The sequence below is a fragment of the Hyla sarda genome, chromosome 6 (genome assembly GCF_029499605.1).
Source record: "Hyla sarda isolate aHylSar1 chromosome 6, aHylSar1.hap1, whole genome shotgun sequence".
In the NCBI taxonomy this organism is placed as follows: Eukaryota; Metazoa; Chordata; class Amphibia; order Anura; family Hylidae; genus Hyla; species Hyla sarda.
The window spans coordinates 56,279,460-56,300,004 of record NC_079194.1 but is presented as its reverse complement, the minus strand read 5'-3'; the positions used below and the strand labels follow the sequence as shown (position 1 = coordinate 56,300,004).

Genomic DNA, 20,545 nt, shown 5'->3' with positions numbered 1-20,545 from the left:
CGTCGTTTCGTGGGCTAACCCACTTCGTCAGGAGGGTAGATGTTATAACCCTAGGGGCAGTTGTTGTTAACCCCTTGTATTTGTGATGCTAGGGCGTGGTTTAGCCTTAACCACCCGAAGGTAATACCGCTGGTCCTGGGCTAGGCACGGGGGCAATGGAGACACTGGCACCAAGTTACGGACAACAGTAGCTTTACTGTGGGTAGACAGTTGGTACAGTCTATGCAGTACAGCCAGGACCCCAGGGAGGTGACCAGTGACACAGGGAGACCTCGCAGGCTTGCTGGGACTTGTAGTAGGTTGGGACACTTTAGTGCAGGCCACAGTGACTAAACAGCAGACTTGACTTGACTGACTTTGTGATGATGACTTTAGTTTACTTAAGCTGGACTTGTAGCTGCAGACTTTAGGCTTGAGGCCTCCAATGCCCTGGACACACACACTGAGACGACTGCTCTGGACCTCAGCAGGAAGAGAAGAGATTGTAGCTCCACCTCTGGTTTTATAGGGGTGTCTCTGGGGAGTCCCACTGGCCACATGTAGGTCATCTGGTCACCATTGCCTCCTGGGTAACAATCACATGGTATAGCAATTAAAGGAACAGTACATTTTATAAGGCAAAACATATATACAACAGGGGTAATATTTCAGGGGGCCCTGGGAGGCCAGAAAGGGAGACTGCCTGACAGGACAGGGAAGGTACGGTGATAACACCGCCCTGTACTGGGCCACCACAAATCCCCCCTCTTAAATGGAGTTGTCCTCGATGCCCAGTCCTGGAGGGCGGAGGACCGAAGTGACCACTAGGGCCAAAGATAGTTCCTGAGACATTACAAACAATGTCCATTTCCAGGCCTGGTAGTAGTAACTGATGAACACAAAAAGTCCATGTGGCAGAGAAATGTCCTTACTTGCTCAAACATATGGAAGTTATTAGGCCTTGTAACTGCTCTAAGAAGACTTGACTTGATTGACTGTGACTGACAAGATAATGACTTCAGTTTACTTGAGCTGGACTTGTGGCTGCAGACTTTAGGCTTGAGACCTCCAATGCTCTGGACACACACACTGAGATGACTGCTCTGGACCTCAGCAGGAAGAGAAGAGATTGTAGCTCCACCTCTGGTTTTATAGGGGTGGCTCTGGGTTGTCCCATTGGCCACACGTAGGTTATCTGATCACTATTGCCTCCTGGGTAACAATCACATGGTATAACAATTACAGGAACAGTACATTTTATAAGACAAAACATATATACAAAAGGGATAATATTGCAGGGGGCCCTGGGGGGCACGAAGGGAGACTGCCTAACAGGGCAGGGAAGGTACGGGGACAACACCACCCCGTACTGTGCCACCAAAACGTCTATTAAAAAATCTTAATCCTTCCAGTACTTTTCAGCTGCTGTATGCTCCAGAGGAAGTTGTTCTTTTCTGCCTGAAAGTGTTCTCTGCTGACACCTCTGTCCATGTCAGGAACTGTCCAGAGCAGAAGCAAATCCCCATAGCAAACCTCTCCTACTCTAGACAATTCCTGGCACGGACAGAGGTGGCAGCAGAGAGCACTGTGGGCAGGCAGAAAAGAACTATACAACTTGCTCCGTAGCAAAAGCAGCTGATAAGTACTGGAAGGATTAAGCTTTTTAAATAGAAATCATTTAAATATCTGTTTAACTTTTTGGCACCAATTGATAAAAAAAAAAATCTGTTTTCCACCAGAGTACCCCTTTAAAAATTGGCAACCCACCTGATTAACTTTTCAAATGGGCTTTGACACATGTCTAGCAGCAATGTACTCCATTATTGTCTTATTCACTTACATGTAGTACCTTGTAGTGCGTATACCAACAATTGAATGACTGCTCTGTTCAAGGCCCCTTATAACAGCTGATCAGTGGTGATGCCAGGAGTCAGACCCCAATGATCTATATTGATCGCCTATTCTGAGGATAACCCCTTAAAGGGGTACTCTGCCCCCTAGACATCTTATCCCCTATCCAAAGGATAGGGGATAAGATATTTGATCGTCGGGCTCCCCGCTGGGGACCCCCACGATCTCTCTGCTGCACCCGGTGTTCGTTTAGAGCGTCGAGTGCAGCGCCGGAGGTTCGTGACGTCACGGTCGCGCTCCCTCAATGCAAGTCTATGGGAGGGGGCGCACCCCCTCTTATAGAATTTTATTGAGGGGGCATGGCCATGACGTCACAAGCCTTCACCCCGCATTGCCAGTCATCCGTGCACCGGATGTCTGGGGTGCCGCAGCTGATATTGCGGGGGTCCCCAGCAGCGGGACCCCCGTGATCAGACATCTTATCCCCTATCCTTTGGATAGGGGATAAGATGTCTAGGGGTGGAGTACCCCTTTAAAGCTAAAAAACACACAAAAAAGCAAACAATGCTGATTTTATTGGCTCTTACAATCTCCTTTTATATGTGTCATAACTTCTAGATCCTAATCTGCCTGATGTTGTTCCCCACACCTTCCAGAATGATTTCGAAACAAATATTGGGACATAAAAGTAGAAGTCAGCTGCAGTACATCTTTTTCACACACAGCCTCAGCCGGACACTACTAGACCTGCCCACATTATTCGCTCGTGACATGGATGGTACTATTCCCTCTGCGCTGAATTTCCCTCCGCAGACAGCGATGGCATGTAAGTTGGTGCCTTAGTATTTATCGCTCACCTGCTTTTCTGTGGCCTCACCCTAAGGCGTTGTCTTGGCATCTCCAACAATGCCACGCATTGTAAAAGTTAAGATTCTGACCTTCTCTCCTCCCCACCCTGTCTCCACAAACACAAGTGGAATTTCAATGATCTGGAGAAAAACTGGGAGAGAAAGGACCAGTGCTTCCTATGAATGAAATATTAACCAGTTCAGGTGATTCATTCTGAGACTGAGTGGTAAAAAATAACTATTCAGTATGAATTTATTGTACTTACCAGTTCATGGCCTATACATTATTATTAAAGGGGCACTCCGGTGCTTAGACATCTTATCCCCTATCGAAAGGAGAGGGGATAAGATGCCTGATCGCGGGGGTCCCGCCGCTGGGGACCCCTGTGATCTTGCACGCAGCACCCCAGTTAAAATCAGTCCCCGGAGAATGTTCGCTCCGGGTCTGATTACCGGCGACCACGTGGCCGGCAGCGTGTGACGTCACGCCTCCGCCCCCGTGTGACGTCACGCTCCGCCCCTCAATGCAAGCCTATGGGAGGGGGAGTGACACGCCCCCTCCCATAGGCTTGCATTGAGGGGCGGAGCGTGACGTCACACGGGGGCGGAGGCGTGACGTCACACGCTATCGTCCACGTGGTCACCGGTGCAAGATCACGGGGGCCCCCGCGATAGGGGATAAGATGTCTAAGCGCCGGAGTACCCCTTTAACCCCTTAAGGACGCAGGACGTAAATGTACGTCCTGGTGAGGTGGTACTTAACGCACCAGGACGTACATTTACGTCCTAAGCATAACCGCGGGCATCGGAGCGATGCCCGTGTCATGCGCGGCTGATCCCGGCTGCTGATCGCAGCCAGGGACCCGCCGGCAATGGCCGACGCCCGCGATCTCGCGGGCGTCCGCCATTAACCCCTCAGGTGCCGGGATCAATACAGATCCCGGCATCTGCGGCAGTTCGCGATTTAAATGAACGATTCGGTCCCCTCACCTTCCTCCGTGCGGCTCCCGGCGTCTCCTGCTCTGGTCTGTGATCGAGCAGACGAGAGCAGGAGATGACCGATAATACTGATCTGTTCTATGTCCTATACATAGAACAGATCAGTATTAGCAATCATGGTATTGCTATGAATAGTCCCCTATGGGGACTATTCAAGTGTAAAAAAAAATGTAAAAAAATGTAAAAGTAAAAGTAAAAAAAAAGTGAAAAATCCCCTCCCCCAATAAAAAAGTAAAACGTCCGTTTTTTCCTATTTTACCCCCAAAAAGCGTAAAAAACATTTTTTATAGACATATTTGGTATCGCCGCGTGCGTAAATGTCCGAACTATTAAAATAAAATGTTAATTATCCCATACGGTGAACGGCGTGAACGAAAAAAAATTTAAAAAGTCCAAAATTCCTACTTTTTTATTACATTTTATTTAAAAAAAATTTATAAAAAATGTATTAAAAGTTTTTTATATACAAATGTGGTATCAAAAAAAAGTACAGATCATGGCGCAAAAAATGAGCCCCCATACCGCCGCTTATACGGAAAAATAAAAAAGTTATAGGTCATCAAAATAAAGGGATTATAAACGTACTAATTTGGTTAAAAAGTTTGTGATTTTTTTTAAGCGCAACAATAATATAAAAGTATATAATAATGGGTATCATTTTAATCATATTGACCCTCAGAATAAAGAACACATGTCATTTTTACCAGAAATTGTACGGCGTGAAAACAAAACCTTCCAAAATTAGCAAAATTGCGTTTTTCGTTTTAATTTCCCCACAAAAATAGTGTTTTTTGGTTGCGCCATACATTTTATGATATAATGAGTGATGTCATTACAAAGGACAACTGGTCGCGCAAAAAACAAGCCCTCATACTAGTCTGTGGATGAAAATATAAAAGAGTTATGATTTTTAGAAGGCGAGGAGGAAAAAATGAAAACGTAAAAATTTAATTCTGAGTCCTTAAGGCCAAAATGGGCTGAGTCCTTAAGAGGTTAAAGGGGTACTCCACTGGTCAGCATGGAACTAAATGTTCCGAATGCTGTTTTTGCGCTGCGGGGGGTCGACCACGCCCCCTCGTGACATCACGACCATGCCCCCTGAATGCAAGTCTATGGGAGGGGGCGCGACAGCTGCCCACGCTGCGCGAAAACAGCATTCGGAACATTTAGTTCCATGCTGGCCAGTAGAGTACCCCTTTAAAGATATGAAACAGGTAGAAAAAAGTCAAGGTAATAGTTCAGGCTAAATTTGGAGGAATACGAAGAACCAATATGCTATATGATTCTTTACATGTCACTGCATATGAATGGAATAAAAAAACAATGGCCCATATTTACTAAAACGATCTAATTCTAAGCCAATGTATCCTAGCGCTCTGTTACATGGAGTGATTCTGTTTGGCAGATATATTAATAGGGCCAGTGATCAGCTGATGAGTGTCTTCCCGTTCATTGGCTAATCTTCCTGTTTTGCCCTGTCAAAATGATCTTTAATTGTTGACCACACATCAACCTGTGTAAAAAATATGTGATGTGCAGCTGGCAAATGATAGGGATAAAGGGCGCCCAGAAAAATCCAGCGACAATTTATGTGGCCCTTCCCCCTGATATCCGAACCGTGTAATACACTTGTTAAACAAGCGTCATTCCAGGAGATTGATGTCCATATCGGCCAGGGGTTGTGCTGTCCTAAAAATGTTTGTGTGCAGCCCTAAAAATGTTTTGTGAATTTTGGCACATCAGGTCACATCTTAAAGAAAAGTTATAGCCAATTCCCATCCAAAATAATTATTTTACTGTCAATAAATAGCTTAAAGGGGTACTCCGCCCCTAGACATCTTATCCCCTATACAATGGATAGAGGATAAGATGTCTGATCGTGGGGGTCCCACCGCTGGGGACTCCCGTGATCTCTCTGCTGCACCGGAGGCTCGTGATGTCACACCCCTGCCCCGCTCGTGACGTCATGGTCATGCCCCCTCAATGCAAGTCTATGGGAGGGAGCGTGGTGCAGTCTCGCCCCCTCCCATAGACTTGCATTGAGGGGGCATGGCCGTGAAGTCACAAGCTGGGTGTGACCGTCATGTCACGAGCCTCTGCCCCGCATTGCCAGTCTTCTGGTTAAGAGCGAAGTTCAGGATAAGTAGCTGATCGCGGTGGTCAGACCGCTGGGACCCCTGCAATCTCTGTGATGGGCCTCCGGCTCTCTCAAAGTGGAGCGCATGTGTTCTCATTTCTATGAGAGCATCAATGATTCCGAAGGGTGTATTCAGGTCTTCTTGGCACCTGCAGCACACACTTTTCAGTGCCTGCAGTGCGCAGTGGAGCGAGAGTGCCGGGTCTCGCCCCGCTGATAGCGGGGGGTTCCAGCGCTCAGACCCACCGCAATCAGCTACTTATCCCCTATCATGTGGATAGGGGATAAGTAGCTGAATGCGGTGGACCTGAGCGCTGGAACCCCCCGCTATCAACAGGAGAAAGCAAAGGAGCTCATGTGAAGCTTCTTCTTTATGATTCTCTTGTTAATCATTTTTTCTCGGAGGTGGTAGAAAAGCTTCTAATTCCTGGACTGGAAAGTTCACCAGGAATGAAAATGGAGACAGATTGCTGCTATATCAACTAAAGTATTGAACACAACCCCTATTTTTCTCACCAAATACTGTTTCTTTGAGACAATAGTACCTACTAATTCAATATCCCTTTGAAGCTCTTCATAAGTGTCCTTGGCTCTTGGAGAACTCTTCTGATCATTCTTTTCTCTTCTGTCAGAAAGCTCATGAAGAGCACTTGGTCAAGGCAAATTTAGGGTGAAATAATTGTCTTTCCAATTCCATATTATAAATCAAACAGTGCTGACAGGAACATTCAGAAGCTTAAAAATGCGCCTGTGACCAACACCATTGTTATGTTTTACAACAATTGTGAGTGTCTTGAGACAGCTCTTTGCTTTTTACCCATCATGAGATGTGCCTTGTGTGACACCTTGGCAATGAGACCTTTTTGTAGCCATCAGATGGGACTGAACCATCTGATATAAATTTGCACTGACAAGGGACTGGATTGCTTTTCAATTATTGATAGATTTCAGTTTTCCGTGTCTTTTGAAGCCTCCCTTTCTTTTTGAGTTTAATACTTTTTCCCCGTGTCATTTCACATTATTACACATAACTGGCCTCGGAGCGCTCACAGCGTGTGTCCCCAGGCAGCGCTCCGGCGTCACAGCGTGTGCATCCCCGATCTCTAGGGCGTGCATGCATCGGGACACTTAGATCTAAAGGACCAGTGCACAGGTGATTGGTGCCTGGTCCAAAGTGGTTCATTAAGGGTTAAGCTTTGTGAGAGGGAGTGCTGTTTGGACTTAATTAGGCCTCACCTGTGCACTGCCTATAAGTACCGTCTCCTCCCACAGCCTTCTGCCAGATCTTTGTTGCCTTTGTGCCTTAGAGAAAGCATTCCTTGTTCTTGTGTTACCCTGCCTGTTGCCGTTCCCGTTGCTACTGACTTCTGCCTGTGAACCTGAGCCGCCTGCCCTGACCATTTGCTATGTCTGACTACGCCTTTGCCTGATCCTCTTGTACCTTGCCTTATCTCAGCAGCCAGAGAGGTTGAGTCGCTACTGGGTGGAACGACCTGGGGGTTACTTGCCGCAGCAAGTCCATCCCGCTTTGTGGCGGGCTCTGGTGAAAACCAGTAACTCCTTAGACTCCATACCCCTGGTACAGCCCACGTCATCACCTCTCTGGCACAGCGGATCCACCACCAGCCTCCGCTACCAGCTACCAGCCCGAATCCTGACAGTAAGATCCGGCCACTGCTACTGCCCAGTCCTTCTGCCAAGAATTCCGGAGTGTTTTTGAGGAGCCAGCCTGGGTTGCCTCAGCAGAGACTGCCTTGTTGACCCTGAATCAGGGAAATTCTTCTGTGGGCGAATACGCCATCCGTTTTCGCACTCTGGCCTCGGAACTGTCCTGGAATAATGAAGCGCTCTGTGCCACGTTCATGAAAGGTCTGTCCAGTGACATAAAAGATGTTCTTGCCGCACGGGAAATGCCTTCTACCCTGAGTGACCTCATCCACTTGGCCACCAGGATTGATATGCGTTTCGCCGAGAGACTAGAGGAACTCCGTCAGGAGAAAGGAAATGTTTGTATGAGACGCTATCCTCGTTTGGCTCCTGTCTTCCTGCGTTCACTGCAACCCTCTGCTGGGCCTCCTGCCAAGAAAGCCATGCATGTGGATCGGTCACGCCTGACCCCATGTTACGCCGAGCGCTCCGGGTCCCTGCTCCTCCCCGGAGCCCTTGCGGCGTTCACCTCCATGCAGCGCCCCGGTCGGATTAGTGTCACCGGCGGGGATGCGACCCGCGCAGCGGGACGCGCCCGCCCGCGGCTCGCATCCCAATCCCCTCACCTGCCTTGTCCTCTGTCTGCTCAGTCACGGCACGCGCGGCACCGCTCCCTAGGGCACGTGCGCGCCGACTCTGAGATTTAAAGGGCCAGTGCGCCATTGATTGGCGCCTGGCCCAATCAGTACATACACCTGCGTCCTTCCTATAAAAACCCACTTCCCCTTCCTGGTATCACCGGATCTTGTTGCCTTGTGCCAGAGAAAGCGTTTAGTGTATGTTCCAAGCCAGTATTCCAGACCCTCTGCTGTTGCCCCTGACTACGATCCTTGCTGCCTGCCCTGACCTTCTGCCACGTCCGACCTTGCTCTTGCCTGGGGTTGAGTCACTATCAGGTGGAACGACCTGGGGGTTACCTGCCGCTGCAAGTCCATCCCGCTTTGCGGCGGGCTCTGGTGAAAACCAGTAACCCCTTAGACTCCGTTCCCCTGGTACGGCCCACATCATCACCCCACTGACACAGAGGATCGACCACCAGTATCCTCACTGCATTCCTATCCGGATCCTGACACCCCTCAAGAAAGGAACCGCCGCAGAGACGAGAATCTGTGTCTGTACTGTGCCAGTACACAACATTTCTTAAAAGACTGTCCTCTCCGTCCGCCTCGTCCGGGAAACGCGCACCTAGTTAACGTTGGAGAGGCGTTGCTAGCTGTGAACGCTACCTCTCCACGCCTTACAGTGTTTGTGTGAATCTGTGTCCCAGCCAAGACATCCTTCATTGCTATTGCCTTTCTGGATTCCGGTTCCGCCGGCAACTTCATTGACGCCTCACTTATAAGCAAGTTTAATATTCCAGTGGTCCGTCTTGTCAAGTCCTACTACATTACCACCAGTGGCGTAGCTATAGAGATCGCAAAGGTCGCCATCGTGACCAGGCCCCTTACCACAGGGCCCCCTTGCCACTATACTATACAATTGCCGCACTTCGGGCCCTCAGGCAAAGCCCGAGATCCTGGGCCTGAAGGGGAGGCTTGTCGCCGCGGATGTGATTCAGCTAAACTGAGAAGAAACAGTATTAGTATTAGTTTTATGGAGGGATTATTATATTTGGAAGGTAGTGTGTGGCAGGGTTATATTCAGAGTATAACATGGTTATTTTTGAGGGTTTATATTCAGGGGGTACAGTAGGTGGCAGTATTATATTCAGGGGTTCAGTGGATGGCGATGTTATATGCAGGAGGTACAGTGTATGGTAGTTTTATATTCAGGGGATACAGTGTATGGCAGTATTATATTCAGGGGTACAGTGGGTGGTAGTGTTATATGCAGGAGGTACAGTGGGTGGTAGTATTCAGGGGATACAGTGTGTGGCAGTATTATATTCAGGGGGTACAGTAGGTGGCAGTATTATATTCAGGGGGTACAGTAGGTGGCAGTATTATATTCAGGGGGAACAGTGTGTGGCAGTATTATATTCAGGGGGAACAGTGTGTGGCAGTATTATATTCAGGGGGAACAGTGTGTGGCAGTATTATATTCAGGGGGTACAGTGTGTGGCAGTATTATATTCAGGGGATACAGTAGGTGGCAGTATTATATTCAGGGGGTACAGTAGGTGGCAGTATTATATTCAGGGGGTACAGTATTTAGCAGAATAATAATGATTCATATCTTTGTCAGCAGATCCTCATCCTCTGTGTAAAGTGAGAACCTATGATGTCCGGGTGTCAGACTCTGCAGAGAAGATGGAGCTGGAAGACGTCCTGACGTCTGGACCAGATGGAGAAGAAAAGAAAAGACAACAGAGAAGACGTCACTAATATCATTGTGCTTTCTCCTGACTGTCCCTATCAGAGCTGTGGTCACTTGTTAGTTCTGCAGTGATGATAGGCCAGTGGCCACGATGTAGCCTAATCTGTGGCTCTCAAGCTATTGCAAAACTACAACTCTTTTAATGCCTGAGGCTCTCCAGACATGATGGGAGTTATAGCTTTCCAACAGCTGGAGAGCAACTGGAACCAAGGTGATAGGTGGGGGTCCCAACAGTTGGACCCTCACTAGAAAAATGGACTGCTTATTCTTAAATGCCTGGGCATATGTTTTGTCTGTCCGCCCCTGCCTGTTATTAACTTATATAGTTGTGTATTCTCCTGACTGTGTCTCATCAGTACTGTAGTCACTGATATCTTTGAGTAAGGGGTCGCCCGGGATTGGGGAAGCGGGTCGTCGGGTGATGGGGGGGGGGGGGGGGGGCCTGGGCAAATTTTTTCACCAGGGCCCTGTGGTTTCTAGCTACGCCCTGATTACCACTGTCAATGGTGAGAGACTGGATGCTACCGTTCTCTACCGTACTGAACCCCTCCAGATGTCTGTTGGAGTACTGCTAGGTCTGCCCTGGCTCCAGCGTCACAGTCCTGTCCTGGATTGGTCCTCCAGGGAGATCCGAAGTTGGGGATCATCTTGTTTTGGCAAATGTCTCCTGCCAGTTTCTGCTAAACATGCATCTTATACTCCAGCTCCTCCAGGCCTTCCGGAACCATATTTGGACTTTGCAGATGTCTTCTGTAAAAAGCAAGCAGAGACTTTGCCCCCTGCATAGGCCTTATGATTGTCATATAGACCTCATGCCTTGCACCACTCCACCACGTGGAAGAATTTACCCTCTCTCTACTTGGGACTCAAGCCATGTCAGAGTACATTCAGGAGAACCTACAGAGGGGGTTCATCAGGAAGTCTTCCTCCCCTGATGGAGCAGGTTTCTTCTTTGTCTCTAAGAAAGACGGCTCCCTGCATCGACTATCGTGGTCTAAACAAAATCACCATTAAGAACCGATATCCCCTTCCACTCATTTCAGAGCTCTTCGATCGACTTCGAGGTGCCAGGATCTTCACCAAATTGGATCTGAGAGGTGCCTATAATTTGGTCCGATTTTGAGAGGGAGACGAGTGGAAGACTGTCTTTAACACACGGGATGGTCACTTTGAGTATTTAGTCATGCCTTTTGGCCTGTGCAATGCCCCGGCCGTCTTTCAAGAATTTGTTAGAATGACATTTTCAGAGACCTTCTCTACACTTGTGTGGTGGTGTATGTGGACAATATCCTCATTTATTCTCCTAACCTTGAGCAACACCGTACTCATGTTCGTCTGGTTCTGTCTCGTCTGAGAAGAAATCACCTTTATGCCAAGTTTGAGAAATGTCTCTTTAAACAATCTAGCCTGCCTTTTCTTGGTTACAACATCTCCGCACAAGTCCTACAGATGGACCTTTCTAAACTCTCGGCAGTTCTGGATTGGCCTCGTCCCACAGGTCTACGGGCCATACAGAGGTTCCTGGGTTTTGCCAATTATTACCGGCAATTTATTCCACATTACTCCACCCTGGTGGCTCCAATCGTGGCCCTGACTAAGAAAGGGGCTAATCCGAAGTCATGGACTCCTCCGGCCGAAGAAGCTTTCCGCACCCTGAAGTCCGCCTTTGCTTCTGCACCTGTCCTCACCAGACCGGATTCCTCGAAGCCCTTCTTCTTAGAGGTGGATGCCTCCTCTGTTGGAGCCGGAGCCGTACTAACCCAGAAGTCCTTCTCGTCTGCTGAGAGAAACTACTCAATCGGAGACAGAGAACTTCTTGCCATCAAGTTGGCGCTGGAGGAATGTAGACATCTCCTAGAAGGGTCTGTTCACCCTGTGAACATATTTACGGACCACAAGAATCTGTCCTATCTTCAGTTTGCTCAAAGACTTAATCCCCACCAAGCCCGCTGGTCTCTGTTTTTCCCCCGGTATAATTTTCTTATTCATTTCAGACCGGCTGCCAAAAACATCCGGGCTGACGCTCTCTCTCGCACCTCAGATATCACCGGAGAAGAAGTGTCACCTCAGCATATCATTCCTCATGAGCGATTGATTGTTTCTACTCCTGCGGATTTACGTCTTCTTCCTCCGGGCAAGACCTTCGTGCCACCTCGTCTTCATCTTAGGGTACTCAAGTGGGGACATTCTTAACTGATGGCAGGCCCTCCAGGTCTTCGGAAAACCCTACAACTGATCTCCAGAAGCTACTGGTGGCCATCTTTGGAGAGGGACGTTAAGGATTTCGTCCAGGCCTGTGCTGTGTGTGCCCGGGACAAGACACCCCGCCAGAGACCGGCAGGCCTGCTTCAGCCGCTGCCAGTTCCAGAGACTCCATGGTCCCACATCGCCATGGACTTTGTCACCGATCTCCCACCTTCTCATAGCAAAACTGTTATTTGGGTGGTTGTGGACCGGTTTCCAAGATGATGCACTTTGTACCTATGTCTGCTCTTCCTTCTGCGCCATTGCTGGCGAAACAATTTCTTTCTCACATTTTTCTTCTCCATGGTCTACCCACACACATTGTATCCGACAGAGGGGTACAGTTTGTGTCTAAGTTTTGGAGAGCCCTCTGTGGTCAACTGAAGATTAAATTGGACTTCTCTTCTTCCTACCACCCCCAGTCCAACGGTCAAGTAGAGCACATTAATCAAATTTTGGGTGACTATTTCCGGCACTTTGTCTCCTCTCGTCAGGATGATTGGGTAGACTTGCTCCCGTGGGCTCAGTTCTCCTACAACCACAAAGAGTCCTCCACTTCTAACAAGTCTCCTTTTTTCGTGGTGTGTGGACGTCACCCTTTGCCGCCTCTTCCGTTGTCCACCTCCTCGGAAGTACCCCCTGTCGATTTTGTATCCATCTGGAGTGAGGCGCACCAATCTCTTCTTTCAGCCAGCTCTCGCATTAAGACACAGGCCGATAAGAAACGTCGGGTTCCTCCAGTTTTTGCCACAGGGGACAAAGTGTGGCTGTCTTCCAAGTACATCCGATTTAGGGTCCCAAGTTACAAATTAGGTCCCCGTTACTTGGGCCCCTACAGAATCAAGAAGAAAATTAATCCCGTGGTCTATCAGCTCCATCTCCCTTCCTCCCTCAGAATACCTAATTATTTTCATGTCTCCCTTCTGTAACCAGCAATCTTCAACCGTTTTCCCCCCAAGGACATTTCTCCCACACCCGTGTCTGGAACTTCAGATGTGTTCTCCGTCAAGGAGATTTTGGCATCCAAAGTGGTTAGAGGGAGAAAATTATTTCTGGTCGACTGGGAGGGCTGCGGTCCTGAAGAGAGATCTTGGGAGCCGGATGAGAACATCCTAGACCGCGGCCTCATCCTCAAGTTCTTGGGTACCAAAAAGAGGGGGAGACCAAAGGGGGGGGTACTGTTACGCTGAGCGCTCGGGCCCCCTGCTGGCCTCGGAGCGCTCACAGCATGTGTCCCCAGGCAGTGCTCCGGCGTCACAGCACGTGCATCCCCACTCTCTAGGGCGCGCGTGCACCGAGACTCTTAGATCTAAAGGACCAGTGCACAGGTGATTGGTGCCTGGTCCAAAGTGGTTCATTAAGGGTTAAGCTTTGTGAGAGGGAGTGCTGTTTGGACTTAATTAGGCCTCACCTGTGCACTGCCTATAAGTACCGTCTCCTCCCACAGCCTCCTGCCGGATCTTTGTTGCCTTTGTGCCTGAGAGAAAGCATTCCTTGTTCCTGTGTTACCCTGCCTGTTGCCGTTCCCGTTGCTACTGACTTCTGCCTGTGAACCTGAGCCGCCTGCCCTAACCATTTGCTACGTCTGACTACGCCTTTGTCTGATCCTCTTGTACCTTGCCTTATCTCAGCAGCCAGAGAGGTTAAGTCGCTACTGGGTGGAACGACCTGGGGGTTACTTGCCGCAGCAAGTCCATCCCGCTTTGCGGCGGGCTCTGGTGAAAACCAGTAACTCCTTAGACTCCGTTCCCCTTCTACGGCCCACGTCATCACCTCTCTGGCACAGCGGATCTACCACCAGCCTCCGCTACCAGCCCAGATCCTGACACTGGTGCTTCTCCTGTCCCCACCTCTGCCTCTCTGCGTGCCTGTCCCCATCCTCTAGGGCACGCTCGCGCCGGAGCTTAAAGATTTAAAGGGCCAGTGCGCTCGTTAGTGAAGTAACAACTGTGGCTCATTGATAAATTCTTCCACCTCCCACACTTCCCTGCCGGATCTTTGTTGCCCTAGAGCCTTACAGAAAGCATTCCTGTGTATTGCCTTGCCATGTATTATACTTTTGCTCCATGACCTGACCTTGCTCCTTTGCCGCCTGCCTACTGACCATTTGCTACATTCCTCACTACGCTACTGTGCCGCCTGCCCTGACCTCCTGCTATCCAGACCATGAGTTGCCTAATCCCACCTGTGCCTCGAATCTCCCCAGCCGCCTGTGTGGTCGAGCCGTGCCAGGGGTAGCAACCTGGGTGCCGCCTGCCGCAGCAAGTCCATCCCACTTTGCGGCAGGCTCTGGTGAAAACCAGTGGCACCTTAGACTCCGCTCTGGTACGGTCCGAGTCATCTACGACACAGGTCCAGCGGATCCACTATCATCTGCGTTCCAGTCTACTGAAACATGAATGTTACAACTTATTTCACTTGCTGTGTATAATCCCATCTTAAAAGTAATTACCAAGCTGTCTTTACATCACTAAAAGAATCCCAACCATACAATTATAGGAAGGTTCTCTTATATCTAAGTTTGCATAAAAAAAAGTTTTTTCCTTTTGTTATTTTTCCCTATACTTAGACTAGAGTATCATACTATTGTATTGCTATATTGTGTAGTAATCAAAGCGTACCTGTCAGATCCCACAGAAATGTTTTTTTTTTATGTTACTCAGTACCTATTCCTGACCATGCACATTTTATTTTTATGCCTCTATCACCAATATTTATTGTAAAAACCCCTCTTTTCATTAGCTCACAGTGATAAAAATCCTCTCAGGGGAGGGGAACATGTCCCTCCTTGTACTGATGTGGTTTTCCATGAGTTATCTCTTGTCCATGACTCATGGACAAGCCCGATGCTGCTGAAGGACTGGTTTGTGTTCCAGTAGGTATGGGGACCCCTAGTGGTTGCATTTTCAGGAGCCATTTCCTTTATTAATTTTTTTTTTAATTTAAACAACATTATTACAAAAGGTCTTTTATTTTCATCAGTAACAACATATAAAACTTTTTTGGATCTGACAGTGCTCATTTAAGCATGAACCTAAATTTTTTTTATTTTTTTTTTATTTCTGAAGGTTATTAATCGGTTTTGTTAGTTGCCACATAATTATTTATTGCCTTTTATAACCCTAAAACATTTATAAAAATGTATTCAACTCTATTAACAATATACCCTGTGTCAGGACACACCCTTTTTTTTATTAGACGCTTGTAGGCGCACAGCCAAGGTAAATGGTAACCAGGCTGTGCAACATTTCAAAATAGACTGTTTCAGAACTCCCAGCGATCTAATCGTGAGTAGGACTTCACAGAGAAAGAGAGCGATATGATTTTAGGGAAATTTAGAGATTTAGGCTATGTTTACACAGCAGAATGTCCGTGCAGAATTCCGCATTAAAATTCCACGTGAACATTCCACTGCAACAGAGTCTCATTGATTTCAATGGGATTCTGCGGCACTGTTCACATGGCAGGAATCCGCAAGGAAATGCATTGCTGTCTATGAGACGACGCATTTCCGAGCATTCCTAGTTAGTAAAATGAGTGGAATGTCCGCACCTGTTTTTTGTGCAGACATTTCGCACATTTTTCGCCCATGTAAACCTGGCCTTAGACATCTTTTGAAGTATATTTATGCCGGCATATTGATATATGGGGAGATTTTTTAAAACTTGTGCAGAGGGAGAGTGGTGCAGTTACCCATAACTCAACAGATCGCTTCTTTCAGTTTTAAGAGACCCATTTAAAAATGAAAGAAGAGATCTGATTGGTTGCTATGGGCAACTGCACCACTTTTTCTCTGCAAAAGGTTTGATAAATCTCCACTCGAACTTTTTTGCATTGCTCATCTTTTGCTGCTTTTCTCTTCCAGCCTGTTTGATAACCACTTCCCCTGGTGGTTCTTGGAAGCTTGTTGGCAGGCGCACCCCTGAGACCCTGGCTGGGCTCCTAAAATAATCTTTATATATATATATATATATATATATATATATATATATATATATATATATACCGTACATAGTGCCAACTTACACTTTACAGTTGCAAGTACAATGATAAGTAATGAAAACAAATGATAAAAGGAGGGATAAAGATAATTCTATGTTTTCATCATGTCAGTCGTCTCCATGGATGGTACATGATGCCTCACGCGCGGGCTAAATCAATCCGTCAGTGTAGGAGTTCGCTGGATCTAGAGGCGCATGGGAGGAAATCTTTACCAGCCCCTAGCTGGCAGAATTTTCCATTACAGTGATAGTAAATTCGGTGCAAGGGGCTCTCATGCTCCCTTCATGTCTAACCCCCCCCCCCCCTTCTATGTAAGTCACACCCACTTGACAAGCACGGTAGAAACTTGCAAAATATGTAAATTGTGATTTTTATTTTTATTTTTTTTTTTTTAGTTTTTCAACAATTTTGTTATTAAAAATCTCCTAAGCGAACATCCCAAAATGTAATGTGAACACAGCCTTACTGTGCAATAGGCTTTATAGAATGTGAAACAACAAAGCGAATTCTATGCAGATTAGCTGAACCATTGAATAATGCTTAAAGGGGTACTCCGCAGAAAACATGTTATCCCCTATCCAAAGGATAGGGGATAAGATGTAAGATCTCTGGGCCGGCAGCGGCGGCGTTCAGAACACGGAAGCTTGCAGCTTCCGCCCTCGTGAGGTCACACCACGCCCCCTCCATTCATGTCTATGGGAGGGGGTGTGACGGCTAGTACATTGCCGTCATGCATCCTCCCATAGACGTGAATAAAGGGGGGTTGGCTGCTGGCATTGCCAGTCATTGGGCAATGAGTGGAGTTCGCTCCGTGCACCGAATGACAGAGGTGCTGAAGCGGGGATCGCGGTAGTCCCGAGCGGTGGGACCACCACGATCTAACATCTTATCCCCTACCCTTTAAACATGTATGCACTGATGTATAGAGAATTGTGAATGCAGCTCTGGATGATAGAAACAAGAACCAGTGCAAATCAAATAATATTGAAAAAAAAACTATTGGGCAGATTTATCAAAACCTGTATAGAGGAAGAGTGGTGCAGTTGCCCGTAGCAACCAATTAAATCCTAAGTTTTTAAAAAGGCCTCTGAAAAATTTAAGAAACAATCTGATCCGGTTGCTATGGGCAACTAGTCAACCTTTGCTCTATAAAGGTTTTGATAAATCTCCCCATATATCTTTTCAAGGTTACAAATTTTTATTATGTAGATCAATTTGCAACGTAAACTGTTGAAAGAGGTTGTTCAGTGAAAGACAACGTGTCCCCTATACAGAGGATAAGGGGTTTCGTTCAGAAGATCACAGGGGGCTCCAATCTCCTGAACACATCTATGAATCTCTGGGAAGAGTGTACTTCATTCATTTCCATGAGAACGCTGAAAAGAACGCTGTACTCGGGCATCTCCAATGCACCTGTCGGAGAACCAGGTCGCATTCGGAAGGTTGCGGGGGGGGGGGGGGGGGGGTCCCAGTAGTCAGACCCCATGTGATGACCCTTATGTCCTATCCTGTGGCTATCCTATCTTGTGAACAACCTCTTATAGATAAAACTTTCCACATGTCCAAAGTTTTGCTTGGTTGAGTGTCCGAGCAGATGAAGTGTGTGACCTTGCACTTATCAAGTTTAAAGGGGTACTCCACTACCCCAGCCTTCGGAACATTTTGTTCCAAACGCTGGGTGCAGGCTGTGGGGGTTCGGGAGGTCATGGACACACCCCTCATGACATCACACCACACCCCTTCAATGCATATCTATGGGAGGGGGCGTGGCGTGATGTCAGTTGAAGTAGCATGCTTTTATCTCTGTTAAGTTGAAAAACTATGATGACATTACATAAAAGATGTAGACTGTAGCCCCTATGTGTATCCACAGTGTTGCAGTATTGGTAGAATGATTTATTAGCGGGGATCGTTTTGCAATCTATTTCTATACAGGGGTCGGATGGTTATGATGAGTGATGATGAATTTAGATTTTTTCAGCATTTCAGTCCTGGTTCACCCATTTCAGCTTATTCCTACAGTTTCACAAACACTACTATATAGACAGGAACAGGATGAGCAGGTTGAACATATTTATTGCTGGCAATGTACAAGTGTTGTCCTAGGAACTGTACTTGGCGTTTATCATAATGGAATACATTAAGGAGAATATGTAATGTGCTGAGTGCAGGGCGTGCTTGTTCCGTGTGACACTAGGTGTGGAAATGATATGATTTATAATTATTGTAGAGACTAGAAAGACAGCCTAGGAGATGTATTAAAGAGGTACTCCGAAGGGAAACACACACAAAAAAAAAAAATCATCTGGTGCCAGAAAGTTAAACAGATTTATAAATTACTTTTATTAAAAAATCATAATCCTTCCAGTACTTATCAGCTGCTTTATGCTCCAGAGGAAGTTGTGTACTACTTTCCAGTCTGACCACAGTGCTCTCTGCTGACACCTCTGTCCATGTCAGGAACTGTCCAGAGCAGGAGCAAATCTCCATAGCAAACCTCTCCTGCTTTGGACAGTTCCTGACATGGACAGAGATGGCAGCAGAGAGCACTGTGGTCTGACAGAAAAAAAATAAAAAAAATAATACTATACAGCAGCTGATAAGTATTGGAAGGATTAAGATCTTTTGATAGAAGTAAATAACAAATCTCCATAACTTCCTGGCACCAGTTGATTTGAATTTGTTGTTCCTCTGGAATACCCCTTAAAGGCTCTTTTACAAGGTAAGGACCACAAATCTATAAGGACCACCATCAATTAGATCGAAACTTTTTAAATCAGTCGCAGGCCAGGATGTATGAATGATTGATCGTACAACCCTCTAATTTCATCATTGTCACCCGCACATCCCTGTTTACACAGGGGGTGATGTGTGGCAATAATATATGTGCCCACATAAAAAGATTAGGTCATTCAAGAATTCCTTTTAGCATCCTTTGCCTGATCGCTAACCTTTTAACACAACCAGAACCAGCAATTCTAGGAACACTCATTCAGCCAATATTTTTCCCCTGATGAATCACCGTGAAGAAACATGTGCTGGGATATGTATCTATGGATCTAGCTCCACATATGGTATGTAGATACTTTTCTTGTCATCTCCGCTAGGCTTTTGCTTTACTTTCTGTATATGATGATTTGGTGCATGCTGCCTTGCAATACTTGTTTACGTGCTTTACATTATCTGTTTTCTCTTGCCCTTTTTACCATTTCTTGAATTGTTTTCCTTTTCCATCTTATAGGTGCTAGGGTTCAAGTGGTCATGGGCTTTGAACTATATATACTGTCCAGTATGTGTGCTGGTGCCTTTTAATGTGATGTTTTTATTCAAATTTATTATGTTTTGTTATGTTTTGTTATGATTTATTGTATGTTTTGTTATGATTTATTGTTTTGTTATGATTTATTGTATTCTTTTCAATAAATATTTGTTTGTTTATCCTATTTGATGGTTGTGTACATTATTTGTTATATTTTAGTGTATTATATTACTGTATGTACACTATGCTAGGTGAAGGACTCCCTGAGTGGTTCCACCAGGATGGATCCCCCGCCCATAACTACTCAAAAAGCTGTGTGAACAAGGTCTAATCCTCTAACTCCTGACTTTTCAGGGCATTCCAGTTTTACAACATCAGCAGCATCTCAAAAAGGGATAATTTATGCAGGGCACGATTACACAATAGTTATTTCCGGTGTTATTTATCGGTTTACTGTGTCCCATTTGTCCTACCATGACAGAGATCAACAGGTCCGTGACTATATTTTATTTCATTGCCCTTATGCAATGTACAGATATAGATTATACAAAGAGACAGAGAGAGCAAGTTCACTTACTGATACAAAATTCTTTTTATTTTTATTTCAATTTTATTTTATATTTTAGTGAAACACACATTGATAAATAAAGACAAGATTAAGAAAAATACCTATAAAAGAAGATCGTGCGTCAGTAACGCTGTATTATATAGTGCAACTTTCATATATATATTTTTTTATATCATCCCTCCATTCAATTACATATGTCTTAAAAGGCATCAAGTAAATTTTTTTTTTTTTATTGATACATTATTATACTGGTGATGTTGTCATTTGTAGATCTCGATATGCACATAAGTTAAATAAAAAAAAGATTTGTATTTTCAAAATGGTGAAGTATATGGAAATAAGGGAAATTTTAACCACACTAACTTGAAAAATCTGACAACCTTTAACCCCTAGGAATATAGGAGCTGCAGACAAAAGTTTTAAAATCTGATACCAGGAATGAAAAACAACTAATTTTAAAAACAGCTCCCATAGATAATGAATAGAGTGGTGGCTGCAGAGGCAATTGTGTCCCCATTCTCAGGATCGGCAGAGGACCCTGCAGTTAGACCCTCACCGATCAGCTTGTTATCCCCCATCCTATGGACCTTTTTACGGTGCTGTAAGAGTATGGCAGCATGGGTCTCCCGTGCAGG

At 46.2% G+C, this 20,545-nt stretch overlaps 1 long non-coding RNA gene across 1 annotated transcript in view; it reads right to left on the bottom strand.

The window, feature by feature from the left end:
- LOC130275617 (uncharacterized) overlaps positions 1 to 20,545 on the bottom strand; it is a 50,603-nt gene continuing 30,058 nt past the window's right edge. Inside the window, exon 3 of the long non-coding RNA XR_008844842.1 lies at positions 1 to 565. This is a non-coding gene — a long non-coding RNA (uncharacterized LOC130275617). The remainder of the gene's footprint in view (positions 566 to 20,545) is intronic.